Source organism: Macaca nemestrina, chromosome 18, assembly GCF_043159975.1.
Source record: "Macaca nemestrina isolate mMacNem1 chromosome 18, mMacNem.hap1, whole genome shotgun sequence".
Lineage (NCBI taxonomy): Eukaryota > Metazoa > Chordata > Mammalia > Primates > Cercopithecidae > Macaca > Macaca nemestrina.
In genome coordinates this window covers 47,538,403-47,559,977 of record NC_092142.1, presented here as the reverse complement: position 1 = coordinate 47,559,977, position 21,575 = coordinate 47,538,403, and the positions used below count along the sequence as shown (strand labels likewise).

Genomic DNA, 21,575 nt, shown 5'->3' with positions numbered 1-21,575 from the left:
ACATTGCAGTTAGTATTGTGACAGGTAATAATAAGCACTGAATCAGCAATACCCATTGCTGTTGAAATCATCATTATGTCGTTGTTACCTGCGAACTCTAGTGGGTGGAATTAAGCAGATTTAATTTTGAAAATATGCAGATTTCACTAGGATAGTAAAAACTGTGGCCTGTTATACCATTGGATATTTATTATTTGCCTCCAGTCCTGATATGGCAACTTTGAAGAATGGCTGGCCCATAGGAGAAGCTAAGAGGTTTTTTAATTAGTTAATTCTAACATTAAGTAAGTAATATATTGCCTTGAAAGGAAAACATTCAAGACTTCTTCTTTCTTTCTCTTTATCCTCTTCTTCAGTTGCCCAAGGAGAAGGAATTTCCATGGTCTAGTCAGTTTTGTGAACACTTATTGGGCTGAAGGGTGAAGGCACTGTGTTAGGAGGTCTGTGCATACAAGAGAGTAAGGAAACAGAGTGAGTCCCTGATGGATAAGACTCAGCCGCCCATCTTACCTCCTGCCTTTTCTCCCACATGGCACCAGCCCTGGCATAGCACTAAGCCAGCCTGGTACCAGATGCTGGAAATTGGTGCTTCCATTCTCACAATTCCACTCTCTGATTACAGTCTTCTGGTTCTGGAAGGGGTGGAATGGATCAGTCTTTCCTCTTCAGGTCTTGACCACATAGGCAGAGCAGATCTGGCACTCAACTACATTTTTTTCTTTTCTTTTCTTTTCTTTTTTTTTTTTTTTTTTTTTTTGACAGGGTTTTGCTCTGTCGCTCAGGCTGGAGTGCAGTGCACTGGCATGATCTCAGCTCACTGCAACCTCCACCTCCTGGGTTCAAGCAATCCCCCCACCTCTGCCTCCCAAATAGCTAGGACTACAGGCGTGCCTTAGCACGCCCAGGTAATTTTTGTTTTTTCATTTATTTCTAGAGCTGGGGTTTCACCATGTTGCCCAGGCTGGTCTCAAACTCCTGAGCTCAGGTGATCCACCCACTTCAGCTTCCCAAAGTGCTGGGATTACAGACGTGAGCCACCATGCCTGGCCCACACCCAGTTAATTTTTGTATTTTTAGTAGAGACGGGGCTTCACCAGGCTGGCCAGGCTGGTCTCAAACTCCTGGCCTCAAGTGATCCACCCGCCTAGGCCTCCCAAAGTGCTGGGAGTACAGGCACTCGCCACCGTGCCTGGCCACACTCAACTACATTTCATGGAAGGGTAAGTGTAAGGGTTAGTCCATGCCATGGGGTCCAGCACCAGAGTCCTCGGCATTTGGAAGCAAGTGCTAGTTTCCCATTTGTCCTAGTTCCTTTTTCCCAGGGTCTTGGTCAGAAAGAACGGGTAGAATTTTGGTTTTCCTGGGTTCTTAGCCAAACCATACCTTAATACCATCTTCTGCCCAGATTTCTGACAGAAAAAATAAATAGACGAATATAAGACACAGTCCCTGCCCTGAAGTGACTTACACTCTAATTAGGGAAGAAGAACTAACGCCAAGGACAGGCTCTCTCCAGTGCTCTCTTCTGCTGCAGGCGCTGAGAGGATTACATGTTCAAGGAAGTGCCTCTATAAGATGGTGTAGACTCTGGTCCCTGAGTGTCTGTGTGGGGAAGAACCCCTTGCTCGCACACATTGCCTACTTAACATAGGCAAAAAATACACTTTTGCTGAATCAACCCACTGAGATTTCAGAGTTGATAGTGCAGCACAGCTTAGACCACCCTGACTCTGTGGTTCAGGCTTAACTAACTCCAAAGACGTGATACTTGTTCAGTATCCATAAAAATCTCCTAAGAGGCTGTCAAGTAGTCTTTGTCCTAACCTCTTAAATTACATTATTCCAGAATCCTAGGGGCTATGGATCCTGATGAAACCGGTCCTAGTGACAGAAACCTAGCACCCATGATGCAAAACAAACCCTCCAAGTCACCAAAACAGAAAAGCAGGTAACAAAATTGTATTTTGGGAAGACATCTCTTGCTCTGACATGAAGATAGATTAGGGGAGGTGGGACTAGAGGAGTGAGAAACAAGAGGCTAGGAAGGATGAAGTTATGGGAAAGAAGAGGCCAAAAAAGGATGCTAGAGGAATAGGAAGAATCATGGCAGATGGGGAGAAGGGGAACTTTGAGATGCCAGGCATCTGTGTGAACTCAGGTTTTTCTTTTGCCCATATACTATCACATAGTCTTTTATGGAATCTCTTCCCATTTATTGGAAATTCAGAAAGCATCCAACTTCCTGCTTAGATAGATTCTGCTAACTGGCGTGAACCATAGGAGCACAGAAAAACTCCCTTCTGAGACGAAAATTTCCTAACCATTTCTCTGTGGACCTGGGTGGGTGAAACACATCAATTCTGCAGGGAAGAACTTTGAGAATAGAAGTCATATGTTAGGATGGTGAAGGAAAAAGTTAGAAGGAGTGGCTGCCTGATGGCTTTGTGAAGCCTCCTGAATCAGTTACCTCCAATTAATTTACATGACAAAGAAACAAACTTCTATGTTCTCAAAGAATTCTTAGGTTTCCAGTTCTATATGATTAAACCTAATCCTCACTGGTACTATGGGCTTGCCTACTTCCTCCCCTCTTCCTTCCATCTTTATTGGGAAGAAAATAGAGCATGTGCAGTAACTTTCCAGCTCACACAGCTAATAGGCAGCAAAAAATCTTTAACCCAGGTATTTCTGACTCTGAGCTTGAGTTCTTTCCACGGTACCAAGACATGTTCTGATTCGCATTTTGATAAGCGTAGCATGGTATGCCTGGTAGGAATGTCAGCATAAAGTACCAAAAGCAGGGAAGGCTTCTGGGGTCAGTGAGTAGCTTCCCTGGAGCTACACTTTGTTACAAAAACAGAGGGGGCTGTCTTAAACCAAATTCTTTCAAATATAAGTAAGAAAATCTCAGCTCAAACTAGACTAAGCAAAATGAAAATTAATTGGTTCAAAGAACAGGGAAAGGTGGGGATTTGCTAGCTTTGTGCACAGGTGGATCTAGGGATATCCCAATATTTTTATTTTTCTATTTTATTTTTCTATCTCTATCCATTTGCCTTTCTTCACTCAATGGGTTGATTTCATTCTCTCCCAGAGTAGTTAGTCTTTCTCCATAAGGCAGAGGGAAATGATCTTTAATTGACCCAAATTCACATTCTCCCAGCTTAACATGCCAAGCCAGAGAGCATGCATCTCTGTCTATGTCCCTATAATAGTGCTATTGAAGACTATGATTGACACTATCTACTCCTGGAATGATCGCTATGGCTGTGAAAGGAGGTACCAAGATTGTCTAGTTACCATAGAATGGATGGTCTTGGGGCAAAAGATAGAAACTGACATTTCCATTGGAACGAAATGGAGGAAGAATGGTTCCCTAAGGAAAAAACAAAAGAACAGGAAAAACAACATATGTTCATCCCAGGAGCTACTAAATGTTTTTAAACATGAGAGTAGCAGGATGAAACATGAAACAAGGGAGAAACAAGAAAAAAATAAACACAGACCCACTAGGCAGATGGGTTGGTGAGTTAAGGAGGTGGCTGTATAATCAGAAAGGGAGTGATACAGGACTGAACCTGAGGGAGAATAATAGGAAAAAAAAAGTACCAGCCCCATAATGCACTTCCAGCTATGAGGGAATAACAATGTCTAGACTTACTTTCCCACCATCAACAATTAGGAAACACTACAAAATATCTGAAAAAAAAAACAGTTTTCAAATATTAGACAAATCGCAACAAAAGACTGTAGTTACTGGCTGGGCATGGTGGCTCACACCTGTAATCTCAGCACTTTGGGAGGTTGAGGCGGGCAGATCACTTGGGCCCAGGAGTTCGAGACTAGTCTTGGCGCATACTTGTAGTTGCAGCTAGTCAAGAAGATGAGGCAAGAGAATCATTTGATCCTGGCAGGCAGAGGTTGTGATAAGCCGAGATGGTACCATTACACTCCAACCAGGGCAACATATCAAGGCTCTGTCTCCAAAAAGTAAAACATAGAATAAAACAAAATTAGACTGTGGTTCCTGAGAAAAGGGAAATGAATAAGGTGAAAAATAAGGTGAAGTCCATGATCACTCCTGCTTTCTGTCTAGGGTCAATTTCTGGTGGCACAGGGAAAGGAAACCTAAATAAAACACAGTAGATATTGTTGAATTGAGGACATAGAGGTTGGAGTTTAATGAGGTTAAGATAGCTAAAATGTATGATGCAGAATGTGAAGGAGGAAGAATGAGTCATTTTATCATGGAGCTATCATAAAACAAGCTCCAAACATCTGCATGAGGATTCCTCTGAGTCTTTGGCCAGATATCAAACTGCATATGGTGAGACTGCATATGGGGGAAGGACAAACTCTGAGGAAAGAATAATTAGCAAAGAGATATAAGCCAGATAATTCCCATAGCTCATCCTGGGCCCAGAATTATTCAAGTTCTCACCAGCAATAGTGGACAGACCTCACTGAATTCATGAGGTCTTTAATAGAGGGCCAAAAATGACTAGGTGTTACTAATAGTGCTAAACCAATCCTAGAAGAAAGCCAGGTAGACAATGAAGCACAAAAAAAGTTCTGAAAGAAGCATTTTAAAACAAGCCTCAAAAGAATCAAACTAACTTCCTGCCTTAACTGCCTGCCAGAACAAAGTCCAACACTCTTTAACAGATCATAGCAAAATGTAGTACTTAATGATGCAAAATTTACAGTGTCTAGTATTCAGCACAAAACAACTAGACATGCGTAGCAGTAAGAAAATGTGATTGACTCAAAATAAGGAAAAAGGCCAGGCATCCAGAGGCTCACTCCTGTATTCCCAGCACTTTGGAAGACTGACACAAGTAGATTGCTTGAGCCCAGGGGTTTAAGACAAGCCTGAGCAACATAGTGAGGCCTCATCTCTACAAAAAATAAACAAAACTACCAAGCCATCATGGTGTATGCCTGTAGTCCTAGCTACTTGGGAAGCTGAGGTGGGAAGACTGCTTGAGCCCAGGAGGCTGAGGCTGCACTAAGCCAAGATCATACCACTGCACTCCAGCCTGAATGAAAGAGCAGGACACTATCTCAAAAATAAATAAATAATATTTTTCAATTTAAAACTAAAATTTAAGAAAAAAATTAATCAATGGAAACAGATCTAGAAATGACAAAACTTACATAATTAACAAACAAAGGTGTTAAAAGAGCTTTTATAAATGTATTCAAAATGCTTAACTAGTTAAAAGAAAAGCACAAGCATAAGGAAGAGAAAAGTGGAAGTTACTGTTTTAAGTAGAAATATCAGAAATGAAAAACACAACAGTTCAAGAGAAACTTTCACTGGATAGGAATAACTGGATATTAGATATTGCAGAAGAAAATATGTAATTGAAGAAGTAACAATAGCAATTAGCCAAAATAAGGCACAAAACAAAATAAAAAACTATAAAAATGAACTGTCTTAATATCCCATGGAACAAAATCAAACAGTTTAATAGACATATAATTGGAGTCCCAGAGAAAGGGGTATATAAGGAAGCACAAGAAAACTTTGGAAGAAATAATGCCAACTTTTTTTTTTTTTTGCAAATTTGATGAAAATCAGAAAAGACAGATCCAAGAAGCTCAACAAACCTCAAACAAAATGAATATAAAGCAAAGCACATCAAGGCACATCTTAATCAAATTCCTGAAAGCCAGAAGGGAAAAAATGACTCATCGTGTACAGAGGAACAAAGATGAAAATGACTTCAGACCTCTCATCAGAAATCCAGAAAGGAGGTAACATCTTTAAAATACTAAGAGAAAAAAATAATTATCAACTTAGGATTCTATATACAGTAAAAATATATCTCAAAAATGAAGGCAGGCCCAGCACAGTGGATCAAACCTGTAATCCCAGCACTTTGGAGGCCAAGGTGGACAGATCAGTTGAGGTCAGGCATTTGAGACCAGCCTGGCCAACATGGTGAAATCCCTGTCTCTACTAAAAAACACAAAAATTAGCTGAGTGTGGTGGCAGGAATCTGTAATCCTAGCTACTCAGGAGGCTGAGGCAGGAGAATCGCTTGAACTCTGGAGGTGGAGGTTGTACTGAGCTGAGATCATGCCACTGCATTCCAGCCTAGATGACAGAGCGAGATTCCATCTAAAGAAAAAAAAAAGGAAGACAAATAAAAACATTTTCAGAAAAGCAAAAGCTAAGGATAATTCATCACTAGCATATCTACACTACAAAAAATATTAAAGGGGTCACTTCCAAGATGGCAGAATAGAAAGAGCTCCGGTCTGCAGCTCCCAGTGAGGTTGACGCAGAAGACGGGTGATTTCTGCATTTCCAACTGAGGTACCTGGTTCATCTAACTGGGACTGGTTGGACAGTGGGTGCTGCCCATGGAGAGTGAGCGAAAGCAGGGCAGGGTGTTGCCTCACCCAGGAAGTGCAAGGGGTCTGGGGATTTCCCTTTCCTAGCCAAGACAAGCCGTGACATACTGTACCTGGGAAAACAGTACACTCCCACCACATACTGTGCTTTCCCCATGGTCTTAGCAAACAGCAACCAGGAGATTCCCTCCCATGCCTGGCTCAGTGGGTCCCACGTCCACAGAGCCTTACTCACTGCTAACGCAGTAGTCTGAGATCCACCTGTTAGGCTGCAGCCCGGCATGGGGAAGGGCATCTGCCATTGCTGAGACTTGAGTAGGTAAACAAAGTGACTGGGAAAGCTTGAACTGCATGGAGCCCACTGCAGCTCAGCAAGGCCTATGGGCTCTATAGACTCCACTTCTGTGGGCAGGGCATAGCTGAACAAAAGGCAGCAGAAAACTTCTGCAGACTTAAACATCCCTGTCTGACAGCTGTGAAGAGACTAGTGGTTCCCCCAGCACAACGTTTGAGCTCTCAGAACAGACAGACTTTCTCCTCAAGTGGGTCCCTGAGCCCTGTGTAGCCTGGCTGGGAGACACCTCCCAGTAGGGGCCAACAGACATCTCATACAGGTGGGTGCCCCTCTGGGATGAAGCTTCCAGAGGAAAGATCAGGCAGCAATATTTGTTGTTCTGCAATATTTGCTGTTCTGCAACCTCCACTGGTGATACCCAGGCAAACAGGGTCTGGAGTGGAACTTCAGCAAACTCCAACAGACCTGCAGCTGAGGGGCCTGACTGTTAGAAGGAAAACTAACAAACAGAAAGGAACAGCATCAACATCAAGAAAAAGGACATCCACACCAAAATCCCATCTGTAGGTCACCAACATCAAAGACCAAAGGTAGATAAAACCAAAAAGATAGGGAGAAACCAGAGCAGATAAGATGAAAATTCCAAAAACCAGAGGGCCCCTTCTCCTCCAAAGGATCTCAGCGCCTTGCCAGCAATGGAACAAAGCTGGATGGAGAATGACTTTGACAAGTTGACAGAAGTAGGCTTCAGAAGGTCAGTAATAACAAACTTCTCCAAGCTAAAGGAGGATGCTCGAATCCGTTGCAAGGAAGCTAGAAAACCTTGAAAAAAGATTAGATGTATGGCTAACTAGAATAAACAGTGTAGAGAAGATCTTAAATGACCTGATGGAGCTAAAAACCATAGCACGAGAACTTCCTGATGTATGCACAAGCTTCAATAGCAGATTTGATCAAGAGGAAGAAAGGATACCACTGATTGAAGATCAAATTAATGAAATAAAGCAAGAAGACAAGATAAGAGAAAAAAGAATGAAAAGAAATGAACAAAGCCTCCAAGACTATGTGAAAAGACCAAATCTACATTTGCCTGGTGTACCTGAATGTGATGGGGAGAATGGAACCAAGTTAGGAAACATTCTTCAGGATATTATCCAGGAGAACTTCCCCAACTTAGAAAGGCAGGCCAACATTCAAATTCAGGAAATACAGAGAACACCACAAAGATACTCCTCTACAAGAGCAACCCCAAGATACACAATTGTCAGATTCACCAAGGTTGAAATGAAGGAAAAAATGTTAACAGCAGCCAGAGAGAAAGGTCAGGTTACCCACAAAGAGAAGCCCATCAGACTAACAGTGGATCTCTCAGCAGAAATCCTACAAGCCAGAAGAGAGTGGGGTCCAATATTCAACGTTCTTAAAGAAAAGAATTTTCAATCCAGAATTTAATATCCAGCCAATTTAAGGTTCATAAGTGAAGGAGAAATAAAATTCTTTATAGATGAGCAAATGCTGATTTTGTCACCACCAGGCCTGCCTTCCAAGAGCTCCTGAAGGAAGCACTAAACATAGAAAGGAAAAACCAGTATCAGCCACTGTAAAAACATGCCAAATTATAAAGACCATTGATGCTATGAATAAACTGCATCAATTAATGGGCAAAATAACCAGCTAACATCATAATGACAGGATCAAATTCACACATAACAATATTAACCTTAAATGTAAATGGGCTAAATACCCCAATTAAAAGACACAGACCAGGGTGGGTACGGTGACTCACGTCTGTAATCCCAGCACTTTGGGAGGCCGAGGCGGGCAGATCACGAGGTCAGGAGATCAAGACCATCCTGGCTGACATGGTGAAACCCCATCTCTATTAAAAATATAACAAATTAGCCAGGCGTGGTGGCAGCCACCTGTAGTCCCAGCTGCTCAGGAGGCTGAGGCAGGAGAATGGTGTGAACCTGGGAGGCGGAGCTTGCAGTGAGCTGAGATCATGCCACTGCACTCCAGCATGGGCAATAGAGTGAGACTCCATCTCAAACAAACAAACAAACAAAAGACACAGACTGGCAAATTGGATAAAGAGCCAAGACCCATCAGTGTGCTGCATTCAGGGGACCCATCTCACATGCAGAGACACATATAGGCTCAAAATAAAGGGATGGAGGAAGATCTACCAAGCAAATGGAAAGAACAAAAAGCAGGGGTTGCAATCCTAGTCTCTGATAAAACAGATTTTATACCAACAAGGATCAAAAGAGACAAAGAAGATCATTACATAATGGTAAAGGGATCAATTCAGCAAGAAGAGCTAACTATCCTAAATATATATGCATCCAATACAGGAGCACCCATATTCATAAAGCAAATCCCTAGAGACCTAAAAAGAGACTTAGACTCCCACACAATAATAATGAGAGACTTTAACACTCCACTGTCAATATTAGACAGATCAACAAGATAGAAGGTTAACAAGGATATCCAGGACTTGAATTCAGCTCTGCAGCAAGCAGACCTAATAGACGTTTACAGAACTCTCCACCCCAAATCAACAGACTATACATTCTTCTCAGCACCACATCACACTTTTTCTAAAATTGATCACATAATTGGAAGTAAAGCATTCCTCAGCAAATGTAAAACAACAGAAATCACAACAAATTGTCTCACAGACCACAGTGCAATCAAATTATAACTCAGGATTAAGAAACCCACCCAAAACTGCACAACTACATAGAAACTGAACAACCTGCTCCTGAATGACTACTGGGTAAATAACGAAATGAAGGCAGAAACAAAGATGTTCTTTGAAACCAATGAGAACAAAGACACAACATACCAGAATCTCTGGGACACATTTAAAGCAATGTGTAGAGGAAAATTTATAGCACTAAACGCCCACAAGCAAAAGTAGGAAAGATCTAAAATCAAAACACTAACATCACAATTAAAAGAACTAGAGAAGCAAGAGCAAACACATTCAAAAGCTAGCAGAAAGCAAGAAATAACTAAGATCAGAGCAGAACTGAAGGAGATAGAGACACAATACCCCTTCAAAAACTCAGTGAATCCAGGAGCTGGTTCTCTGAAAAGATCAACAAAATGGATAGACTGCTAGCAAAACTAATAAAGAAGAAGACAGAAGAATCAAATAGAAACAATAAAAAATGCTAAAGGGGGTATCACCACCCAACCAACAGAAATACAAACTGCCATCAGAGAATACTATAAACACCTCTACATGAATAAACTAGAAAATCTAGAAGAAATTGATAAATTCCTGGATACATATACCCTCCCAAGACTAAACCAGGAAGAAGTTGAATCTCTGAATAGATCAATAACAGGTTCTGAAATTGAGGCAATAATTAACGGCCTACGAACCAAAAAAATTTGGGACCAGACAGATTCACAGCCAAATTCTACAAGAGGTACAAAGAGGAGCTGGTACCATTCCTTCTGAAACTATTCCAATCAATAGAAAAAGAGGGAATCCTCCCTAACTCATTCTATGAGGCCAGCATCATCCTGATACCAAAGCCTGGCAGAGACACAACAAAAAAAGAGAATTTTAGGCCAATATCCCTGATGAACATCGATGTGAAAATCCTCGGTGAAATACCGGCAAACCGAATCCAGCAGCACATCAAAAAGCTTATCCACCATGATCAAGTCGGCTTCATCCCTGGGATGCAAGACTGGTTCAACATACTCAAATCAATAAATGTAATCCATCGCATAAACAGAACCAAAGACAAAATGCACATGATTATCTCAATAGATGCAGAAAAGGCCTTCGACAAAATTCAACAGCCTTCATGCTAAAAACTCTCAATAAACTAGGTATTGATGGAACATATCTCAAAATAATAAGAGCTATTTATGACAAACCCACAGACAGCATCATACTGAATGGGCAAAAACTGGAAGCATTCCATTTGAAAACCGGCACAAGACAAGGATGCCCTCTCTCACCACTCCTATTCAACATAGTGTTGGAAGTTCTGGCCAGTGCAATTAGACAAGAGAAAGAAATAAAGGGTATTCAGTTAGGAAAAGAGGGTGCCAAATTGTCCCCGTTTGCAGATGACATGATTGTATATTTAGAAAACCCCATGATCTCAGCCCAAAATCTCCTTAAGCTGATAAGCAACTTCAGCAAAGCCTCAGGATACAAAATCAATGTGCAAAAATCATAAGCATTCCTATACACCAATAACAGACAGAAAGCCAAATCATGAGTGAACTCCCATTCACAATTGCTACAAAGAGAATAAAGTACCTGGGAATACAACTTACAAGGGATGTGAAGGACCTCTTCAAGGAGAACTACAAACCTCTGCTCAACGAAATAAAAGAGGTCACAAACAAGTGGAAGAACATTCCATGCTCATGGATGGGAAGAATCAATATATGAAAATGGCCATGCTGCCCAAGGTATGTATACATTTCAAGGTATTTATAGATTCAATTCCATCCCCATGAAGCTACCAATGACTTTCTTCACAGAATTGGAAAAAATGACTTGAAAGTTCATATGGAACCAAAAAAGAGTCCACATAGCCAAGACAATCCTAAGCAAAAAGAACAAAGCTGGAGGCATCACACTACCTGACTTCAAACTATACTATAATGCTATAGTAACCAAAACAGCATGGAACTGGTACCAAAACAGATATGTAGACCAACAGAACAGAACACAGGCCTCAGAAATAACATGACACATCTACAACCATCTGATCTTTGACAAATCTGAAAAAAATAAGAAATGGGGAAAAGATTCCCTATTTAATAAATGGTGTTGGGAAAACTGGCTAGCCATGTGTAGAAAGCTGAAACTGGATCCCTTCCTTACACCTTATACAAAAATTAACTCAAGATAGATTAAAAACTTAAATGTAAGACCTAAAACCATAAAAACCCAGAAGAAAACCTAGTCAATACCATTAAGGATATAGGCATGGGCAAGGACTTTATCACTAAAACACCAAAAGCAATGGCAACAAAAGCTAAAATTGACAAATGGGATCCAATTAAACTAAAGAGCTTCTGCACAGCAAAAGAAACTACCATCAGAGTGAACAGGCAACCTACAGAATGGCAGAAAAATTTTGCAATCTACCCATCTGACAAAGGGCTAATATCCAGAATCTACAAAGAACTTCAGCAAATTTACAAGAAAAAAACAACCCCATCAAAAAGTGGGCAAAGGATATGAACAGACGCTTCTCAAAAGAAGACATTTATGCAGCCAACACACACATGAAAAAATGCTCATCATCACTGGTCATCAGAGAAATGCAAATCAAAACCACAATGAGATACCATCTCACACCAGTTAGAATGGTGATCATTAAAAAGTCAGGAAACAACAGATGCTGGAGAGGATGTGGAGAAATAGGAACACTTTTACACTGTTGGTGGGAGTGTAAACTAGTTCAACCATTGTGGAAGACAATGTGGCAATTCCTCAAGGATCTAGAACTAGAATTACCATTTGACCCAGCCATCCCATTACTGGGTATATACCCAAAGGATTATAAATCATGCTGCTATAAAGACACATGCACACATATGTTTATTGCGGCACTATTCACAATAGCAAAGACTTGGACCCAACCCAAATGTCCATCAGTGATAGACTGGATTAAGAAAATGTGGCATATATACACCATGGAAGACTATGCAGCCATAAAAAAGGATGAGTTCACGTCCTTTGTAGGGACATGGATGAAGCTGGAAACCATCATTCTGAGCAAACTATCGCAAGGACAGAAAATCAAACACCGTATGTTCTCACTTATAGGTGGGAATTGAACAACGAGAACACTTGGACACAGGGTGGGGATTATCACACACTGGACCTGTCATGGGGTGGGAGAAAGGGGGAGGGATAGCATTAGGAGACATTCCTAACATAAATGACGAGTTAATGGGTGCAGCACACCAACATGGCACATGTATACATATGTAACAAACTTGCACATTGTGCACATGTACTCTAGAACTTAAAGTATAATAAAAAAATAAATAAATAAGTAAATAAATAAAAAGAAAATGTGGCATATATACACCATGGAATACTATGCAGCCATAAAAAAGGATGAGTTCATGTCCTTTGCAGGGACATGGATGAAGCTGGAAACCATCATTCTCAGCAAACTATCACAAGGACAGAAAACCAAACACCACATGTTCTCACTCATAGACGAGAATTGAACAATGAGAAAACATTGACACAGGGTAGGGAACATCACACGCCGGGGCCTGTCAGGGGGTGGGGGGCTGGGGACAGGATAGCATTTGGAGAAATGCCTAGGGTAAATGATGAGTTGACGGGTGCAGCAAACCAACACGGCACATGTATACCTATGTAACAAATCTGCATGTTGTGCACAGGTATCCTAGAACTTAAAGTATGATTTAAAAAAAAAAAAAATATATATATATATATATATATAATTCTATTATAAAGATGCATGCACATATATGTTCCTTGCAGCACTATTCACAATAGCAAAAACATGAAATCAACCAAAACACCCATCAATGATAGACTGGATGGAGAAAATGTGGTACATATACACCATGGAATACTATGCAGCCATAAAAAGGTATGTGATCATGTCCTTTGCAGGGACATGGATGGAACTGGGAGCCATCATCCTCAGCAAACTAACACAGGAACAGAAAACCACCCACCACATGTTCTCACTTATAAGGGGCAGCTGAACAATGAGAACACATGGACACAGGGAGGGAAATGACACACATTGGGGCCTGTTGAGAGTTGGGGGAGAGAGAGCATCAGGATAAATAACTAATGCATGTGGGGCTTAACACCTAGGTGATGGGTGGATAGGTGCAGCAAACCACCATGGCACATGTTTACCTGTGTAACAAACCTGCACCTCCTGCACATGTATCCTGGAACTTAAAACAAACTTTTTAAAAGTCAAAAAAAAAAAAAAAAATTAAAGGAAGTGCTTCAAGCAGTGGAAAATTACTGAAATAAAAGTTTGCATATAAAAAAAAGAATAAAAAGTGCTAGAAATGGTAAATATATGGGTAAATATGAAAGACTTTCTTTTCACTTGTAAGTTTTATTAAAGATAATTGACTGAAGCAAAAATTATAACAATATATTTGGGGATTTGTAACATATAAGACATAAAGTATGTGCACAAAGTATGAGAGGGAGAGATTGAAGTATATTATTGTAAAACTCTTATATTGTGCATTAAATGATATAATATTTGAAGCTAGTCTGTGATATTGATGTATTATTTATTTATTTATTTTGAGACAGAGTCTCACTTTGTTGCCCAAGCTGGAGTACAGCGGTGTGATCTCAGCTCACTGTAGCCTCTGCCTTATGGGTTCAAGCGATTCTCCTGCCTCAACCTCCCAAGTAGCTGGTACCACAGGTACACGCCACCATGCTGAGCTAATTTTTTTTCTTTTTTTAGTAGAAATAGTGTTTCACTATTTTGGCCAGGCTGGTCTCAAACTCCTGGCCTCAAGTGATCCACCTAACTCACCCTCTCAAAGTGCTGGGATTACAGATGTCAGCCACTGTGCCCTGCTATTGATATACATTTTAAGCCCTAGAGTAACTACAAGAAAGCTGTTTAAAACATATTTAGTTAATAAGACATTAGCAGATAAAATGGAATAGAAAAACGCTCAATCAAAAGAAGGCTGTGTTGGCTATTCTTGCATTACTATAAAGAAACACCTAAGACTGGATAATTTATAAAGAAAAGAGATTTAATTGGTTCATAGTTCTGTAGGCTGTACAGGAAGCATGGTGCTGGGCATCTGCTCAGTTTCTGGTGAGACCTCAGGAAGCTTTTACTCATGTTCAAAGGCGAAGCAGAAGCAGACATATCACATGACCAGAGCAGGAAAAAGAAAGAGTTGGAGTGGAGGGAGTGGCTACACACTTTTAAGCAACCATATCTTGTAAGAACTCACTCACTATTGCAAGGATAGCACTAAACCATGAGGTGTCCACCCCCATGACTGAAACATCTCTCACCAGGCCCAACTTCCAACATTGGGGATTTAAATTCAACATGAGATTTAGAGGGGACAACATCCAAACCATATCAAAGGCCAAAAAACAGAGATGGATAAAGAGTAAAGAGCAGATGAAGGAAATAAAGAACAAATGTCAGACAATGAGGTAGATCTAAGAAATAAAAAAAATGAAAAAAAATTTAAATAAAAAAATCAAGATGGCAGACTTAAATCCAACTTTTTTGTTTATTATATTAAATGTAAATGATCTAAATATTTTAATTAAAAGGCAGATACCAAATTAAATTTTTTAAAGCATGACCCATTGGTCATGCTTCATATTGAATTCAAAATCCTATATATATATAGTGTGTGTGTGTGTGTATATATATATATATACACACACACACACACTATATACTGAATTCAAAAAACTCACTTTAAATTTTAAAACGCAAATAAGTATAAAAATATAGAAAAAGATATATGATGCAAACATTAAAGATACTAAAGCTGGAGGCCAGGTGTGGTAGCTCACACCTGTAATCCCAATACTTTGGGAGGCCAAGGCAGGGAGGATTGTTTGAACCTAGGAGGTTGGGGCCAACCTAAGCAACACGGTGAGACCTCATCGCTATAAAAAAATTGTAAAAATTAGCCAGGCACATGGATGTGTGCCTGTCATCCCAGCTACTCAGCAGGCTGAGGTGGGAAAATTACTTAAGCCCAGGAGGTCAAAGTGCAGTGAACTATGTTTGTACTACTGTACTCCAGCCTAGGTGACAGAGTGAGACTCTGTGACAAAAAAAAAAAAAAGGTAATAAAGCTGGAATGGGTATATTAATATCAAACAATCAAACAATGCAAACTTTACTAATATGATTTTTAAAACAAATAAAATAATTCATAATTATAGCTGGATATTTTGACACTTTTGTCTCAATAACTGAAAGAATAAGTAGACAGTAAATCAGTGAGGCTACAAAACACTTAACACAGTCAAGCAACTGAACATAATTAACATTTATAGACTACTCCACTGAATAATTGTGGAATACACATTCCCTTTCAGGGCATATGGAAATTTCAACAACACAGAATATATGCTAGAATATATGCTAGGTCATAAAACAAGTTCCAATAAATATTAAAGAACTGAAATTATGCAATTATGCAATGGAATTAAATTAGAAATCAATAACAATAAAATATCTGGAATCCCTCAAATATTTAAAAATTTAAAAACATATTTCTAAATAATAAATGAGTAAAGAAATAAATTACAATATTAACAAGTAAATATTTTAAAGTTAATGAAAATTAGAGCTGGGCACAGTGGTATGTGCCTATATTCCCAGTTACCTGGGAGGCCAACATGGAAGAATTGCTTGAGGTCAGGAGTTAGAGTCTGGCAGTACACTATGATTGCCCTTGTGGATAGCCACTGCACTCCAGCCTGGGCAACACAGCCAAGACCTCATCTCTAAAAAACAAAATAAAATAAAATAAAAAACTTTAAAACTTAATGAAAATGAAACCAAAACATATGAATATTTGGGAAATACAGCTAAAATAGTACTTAGAAGAAAATTTATAGTTTACAATGAATAATTTAAGAATCCACCTAAGAATCAGGAACTTCATATTTGCCACAGTATTGAAGATACAAATGCATTAAAATAATTATAAATCTATTTTGATGGGCACACAATATATAAAGGGGTAGTTTATAATATAAATGACATTAAAATGTGGGGTAGAGCTGTAAAGATTACTTTTTGTATGCAATCAAGATTAAGTTGGTATCGATTCAAAATAGATTGTTTTATATTTAGAATATTTTATGTAATCCCCCGATAACAATGAAGAAAATGGTTATAGAATATACACCAAAAGGAATCAAAACTTATCATTAAAATGTATATTCTGCTGTTGTTGATGGAGTGTTCATACATTTCATAGTTCATAAGTATGATGATTGGGTTTTCACACTCATGTATGAGATGTGCCTCTCTAAAACTTTCTTACAACATTGGCACATTACCCCATCTGATGTGTTATGGGTGCGTGTGTGTGTGTGTGCATATATATATATATATCTCCATATCAAAAATGGATAGAACTGACAGATCAATAAGGAAATAAAGGGCATGAGCAACACTACAAACCAATTGGACCTAACAGACATATACAGAACACTCCATCAACAATAGCAGAATATACATTTTTCTCAAGTGTACATAGAACATGGTCCAGGGTAAACCACATGCTAGGCAAAAAAAAAAAAAAAGAAGTCTTAATAAATTTTAAAAGATTTAACTCATATCAAGTATCCTTACTGATCACAATGGAATGAAACAAATCAATAGCAAAAGGAAAACTGGAAAATGCATAAATATGTGGAAATTTACACACTCTTAAACAATAAATGAGCTACAGAGAAAATCAGAAGGGAAATTTTAAAGTATGTTCACACACAAAAAGAGAAAATATCTTGATACAACAGAAAATGAAAACACAATATACCAAAACTTATGAAATGTAACAGAAGCAGTGTTAAAAGTGAAATTTATAGCTATAAATGCTAATGTTAAAAAGGAAAGATCTAAAATCAATGATCTGATTTTTAAACCTTAAGGAACTAGAAAAAAAAAAAAAGAACAAACTAAACCCAAAGCTAGCAGAAGGAAGGAAATAATAAAGATTAGAGCAGAGATAAGTGAAAATAGAGAATAGAAAAACAATAGAGAAAATCAATAAAACCAAAAGTTGATTCTTAAAAGAAAATCAATAAAATTGACACATCTTTATCTAGATTGACTAAGAAAAAAATAGAGAAGATTCTAATTGCTAAACTCAAAAGTAAAAATCACCAATAATTTTTATTTGATTACACATTGAAATATTTTGAATATAGAGGGTTAAATAGAATACACCATTTAAAAATTTTTAAACTGTTAAAACTAATAAACTAAACCAACAAACTAATTCAGCAAAGTTGCAGGATACAAAATCAACACACAAAAATTAGTTGCATTTCTATATATTAACAATGAACAATCAGAAAAGGAAATTAAGAAAGTAATCCTATTTATAACAGCATCAAAAATAATAAAATACTTAGAAATAAATTTAACCAAGGAGCCAAAAGACTGAAAACTATAAAATATTACTAAAAGAAATTAAAGAAGATACAAATAAATAGAAATGAAGTCCATATTTATGATTGGAAGACTTAATATTGTTAAAATGTCTAGACTGACCAAAGCTATCCTCAGATTCAATGCAATTCCTAAAAAAATCCCAATGACATTTTTTCATAAATATAAAAAAAATCTTGATACAAAATCTTAAAGGATCCCCAAGTAGCCAAACAATATTGAAAAAGAAAAGCGCTTATATATCCTGACTTCAAAACATATTACAAAGCTACAATAACCAAAAAAGTATCTTACTGGCTGAAAGGCAGACATATAGACCAATGAAACAGAACAGAGATCCCAGAAATAAACCCTCCCATATACAGTTAAATGATTTTCTACAAGGGTTCCAAGACCAGATGTATTATTCCATTCTCACGCTGCTATGAAGAAATACTTGAGACTGGGTAATTTATAAAGGAAAAACGTTTAATTGGCTCACAATTCCACAGGGCTGGGGAGGCCTCAGGAAACTTACAATCCTGTAAGGGGAGGTAAACATGTCCTTCTTCACATGGCAGCAGAAGCGAGAAGTGCAAAGTGAAGCAGGGGAAATCTCCTTATAAAACCACCAGATCTCCTGAGAACTGACTCACTATCAGCAGAACAACATGGGGGTAACGACCCTAATGATTCAATTACCTCCCACCAGGTGGGGATTATGGGAACTACAACTCAAGATGAGATTTCGGTGGGGAAACACAGCCAAGCCATATCACCACACAATGGAGAAAGGACAGTCTTTTCAACAAATGGTACTGGAAAAACTGGAAATCCACATGCAAAGGAATTAGGCTGGACCCTTACCTACAACCATTTGCAAAAATTAACTTGAAATGGATCAAAGACCTAAATATAAACCTTAAAACTAGAAAACCAGAAGAAAACACAGAGAAAGCTTTTTGGCTGGATTTGCCAACAATTTCTTGGATATGAGGCCAAAGCAGAGATCACAAAAGAAAAAAATAGATAAATTAGACCTCATCAAAAGTAAAAACTTTTGTGCATAAAAAGACACTATCAACGGTGTGAAAAAGCAACCCATAAAATGAGAGAAAACGTTTGCAAATCATATATCTATCTGGTGTTAATGTCTAGAACACATAAATAACTCTGTATTGTATATGTATATATATGTATATATCTTTAAATTTTCTATATATTATGATATCTTGACATCTTTAAAAAACACCTTTCTAGCCGGAGAGAGATTTTCTAGCTAGTCAGTTCTTTAAGATAGCAGTGTTCCAGGATGCCTTTGACACACAAACTAACCATTTTAGAGCCATGCCTCCCTGTCAGGGTTGTATATTCCAAGAGGCAATATTCCTCTGACTTAATCACCCCAGGGCCAGGTGTCAGACAACCAGGACCACTCCTAGAGCCCAAAGCCCACTGAAAGTGTTTAAATTAACCAGGCCTAAACTGTTCACCCTTCCCACCTTTGTCTTTCCCATGGGAACCCCAACAAAGGCTCTGGCCTAATGGTTTTCCCTCGGCCTGTCTTCTGCCTCCTGATCACCCTGGTGTCTTTCTCATGTGACCCTGCATGGTGCACTATGCCAATCCTCCTGTCTCTAGGTGCTGTAAATATAATAACTTTTCATTTATCCTGAGCCTCTCCTGTCTCCTCTTGTGGCCCCACCGTACTGACTATATCACAAAAGAACACAAAACAAACTCCTATGACTCCACAATCCCCCAAAAAAGAACCCGATTAAAAAGCAGGCAAAGATGCAAGCCTTGGAAGTTCAACCAGGCCTGAGTGAGTACACTCAGACAATTGCAAAGCGGTTCCACTCTTCTCACCTTGGGGTTCATTCCCATTCCCACTATGTCCCCTGTCAGCAGGAAGAAGCCAGAGTGATCAACGGCCTTTTCCCATCTTCATAGCCTACACCTTAAGATTAAATCCCTCCAAAAGGAGGGATTGAAACTGCCTTTGCAAAATTTTGACTGAGACAGTGAAAGAGATCTAACTTAACTGACTCCATCTTGCTTCTAGCCTCCAAGTTGTCCTCATTCATTCTTAGGCATAGGCTGAACTAACTTTGGGAGAAACTTAGTTTATAGTTTAAACAAAGATGGTAACAGCCCTTTCCCAAAGCAGACCTCCTTCTTTGCCTGGAGACTTCATTGCCTTTGTAGGACTAACATTAGCCATAAGATTAGAAATTATGGTCTAAGAGTCATGCAGCTGGAAGCTATAAGATTCTGACCCTCCCTAAACTGCTCCTGACATCAGTGCTTGAGATATTTTGCAGACCCTGCACTTAATGGATCAGATGGCACCACCCAGATCAATAAACGCATTCATCTGATCTTGTGGCCCCTATCCAGGAACTGACTCAGCACAAGAAGACAGCTTCAACTCCCTATGATTTCATCCCCGACCAATCAGCACTCCTGGCTCACTGGCCTCCCCCTACCCACCAAGTTATCGTTAAAAACTCAGCTCCCCGAATGCTCAGGGAGACTGATATGAGTATTAATAGAACTCCAGTCTCCCTCAAGAAAAGGAGGGGTAGTGCAAAGAACTTCAGCAGATATTTCTCCAAAGGAAATACACAAATGACCAATGAGCACGTGAAAAGATGTTCAACATCACTAATCATTAGGAAAATGAAAATCAAAATCATAATGACATATTGCTTCACATCTATTAGGATGACTGTTATCAAAAATAGTAAGTGTTGGTGAGGATGTGAAAAAATCGGAATGCTTCTGTATTACTGGCGGGAATGTAAAATGGTACAGCTACTCTGTAAAAATAGTATGGTAATTTCTCAAAAAAATAACCATTTTAGATTACTCATTTAAGTGGAACAATACATTATTTGTCTTTTATGACTGGTTTATTTCACTTGGCATAATATCCTCAAGGGTTAACCATGTTGTAGCATGTGTCAGAACTTTATTCCTTTTTAAGGCTGAATAATGTTTGCATTGTATGTATATAGCACATTTTCTTTATTCATTCATCCATTAATGGACATTTGGTTTGCTTCCACCTCTATGCTATTGTGAATACTACTGCTGTGACCATGGATATGCAAATATTTATTCTAGACATGCTTTCAATTCTTTTGGAAATATCCCCAGAAGTGGGATTTAGTGGGTCATGGTGGTCCTATTTTTCATTTTTTGAGAAACCATCATACTGTTTTCAATAGCAGTTGTACCATTTTACACTACCACCAATGGTGCACAAAAGTTCACAAAAGTTCCCATGCTTGTTATTTCTGTTTTTTAAAATAACAGCTGTCCTAATGGGTGTGAGGTAATATCACACTGTGATTTAGATTTATATTTCTCTGATGTTTGGTGATATTGAATATATTTTCATGTGCTTATTAGCCATTTGTATGTCATCTTTGGAAAGATATTATTCAGATACTTTGCCCATTTTTTAATTGGGTCATTTGGTTTTCTGTTGAACTGTAGAAGTTTTTTTTACATTCTGGATATCAGATATATGATCTGCAAATATTTTCTCCTATTTGTAGGTTGCCTTTTCACTTTGTTGATTGCATCCTTCAATGCACAGAAGTTTTGATGTGGTGCCACTTGTCTATATATTATTTGGTGGTAGTACCTCTGCATTTAGGGTCATATCTGAGAAATTATTACCAAATTTAACATCATGAAGCTTTTCTCTTATGATTTTTTCAAGGGTTTTTAGAGTT

The 21,575-nt window shown here is 38.7% G+C and overlaps 1 non-coding gene across 1 annotated transcript; it reads left to right on the top strand.

The window, feature by feature from the left end:
- The first annotated feature begins 16,638 nt into the window (after window positions 1-16,638).
- Window positions 16,639-16,744, top strand: LOC112428553 (small nucleolar RNA U13). Its single transcript, XR_003020558.1, has one exon. It is a non-coding gene; the product is annotated as a small nucleolar RNA U13 (small nucleolar RNA).
- Window positions 16,745-21,575: the final 4,831 nt, after the last annotated feature.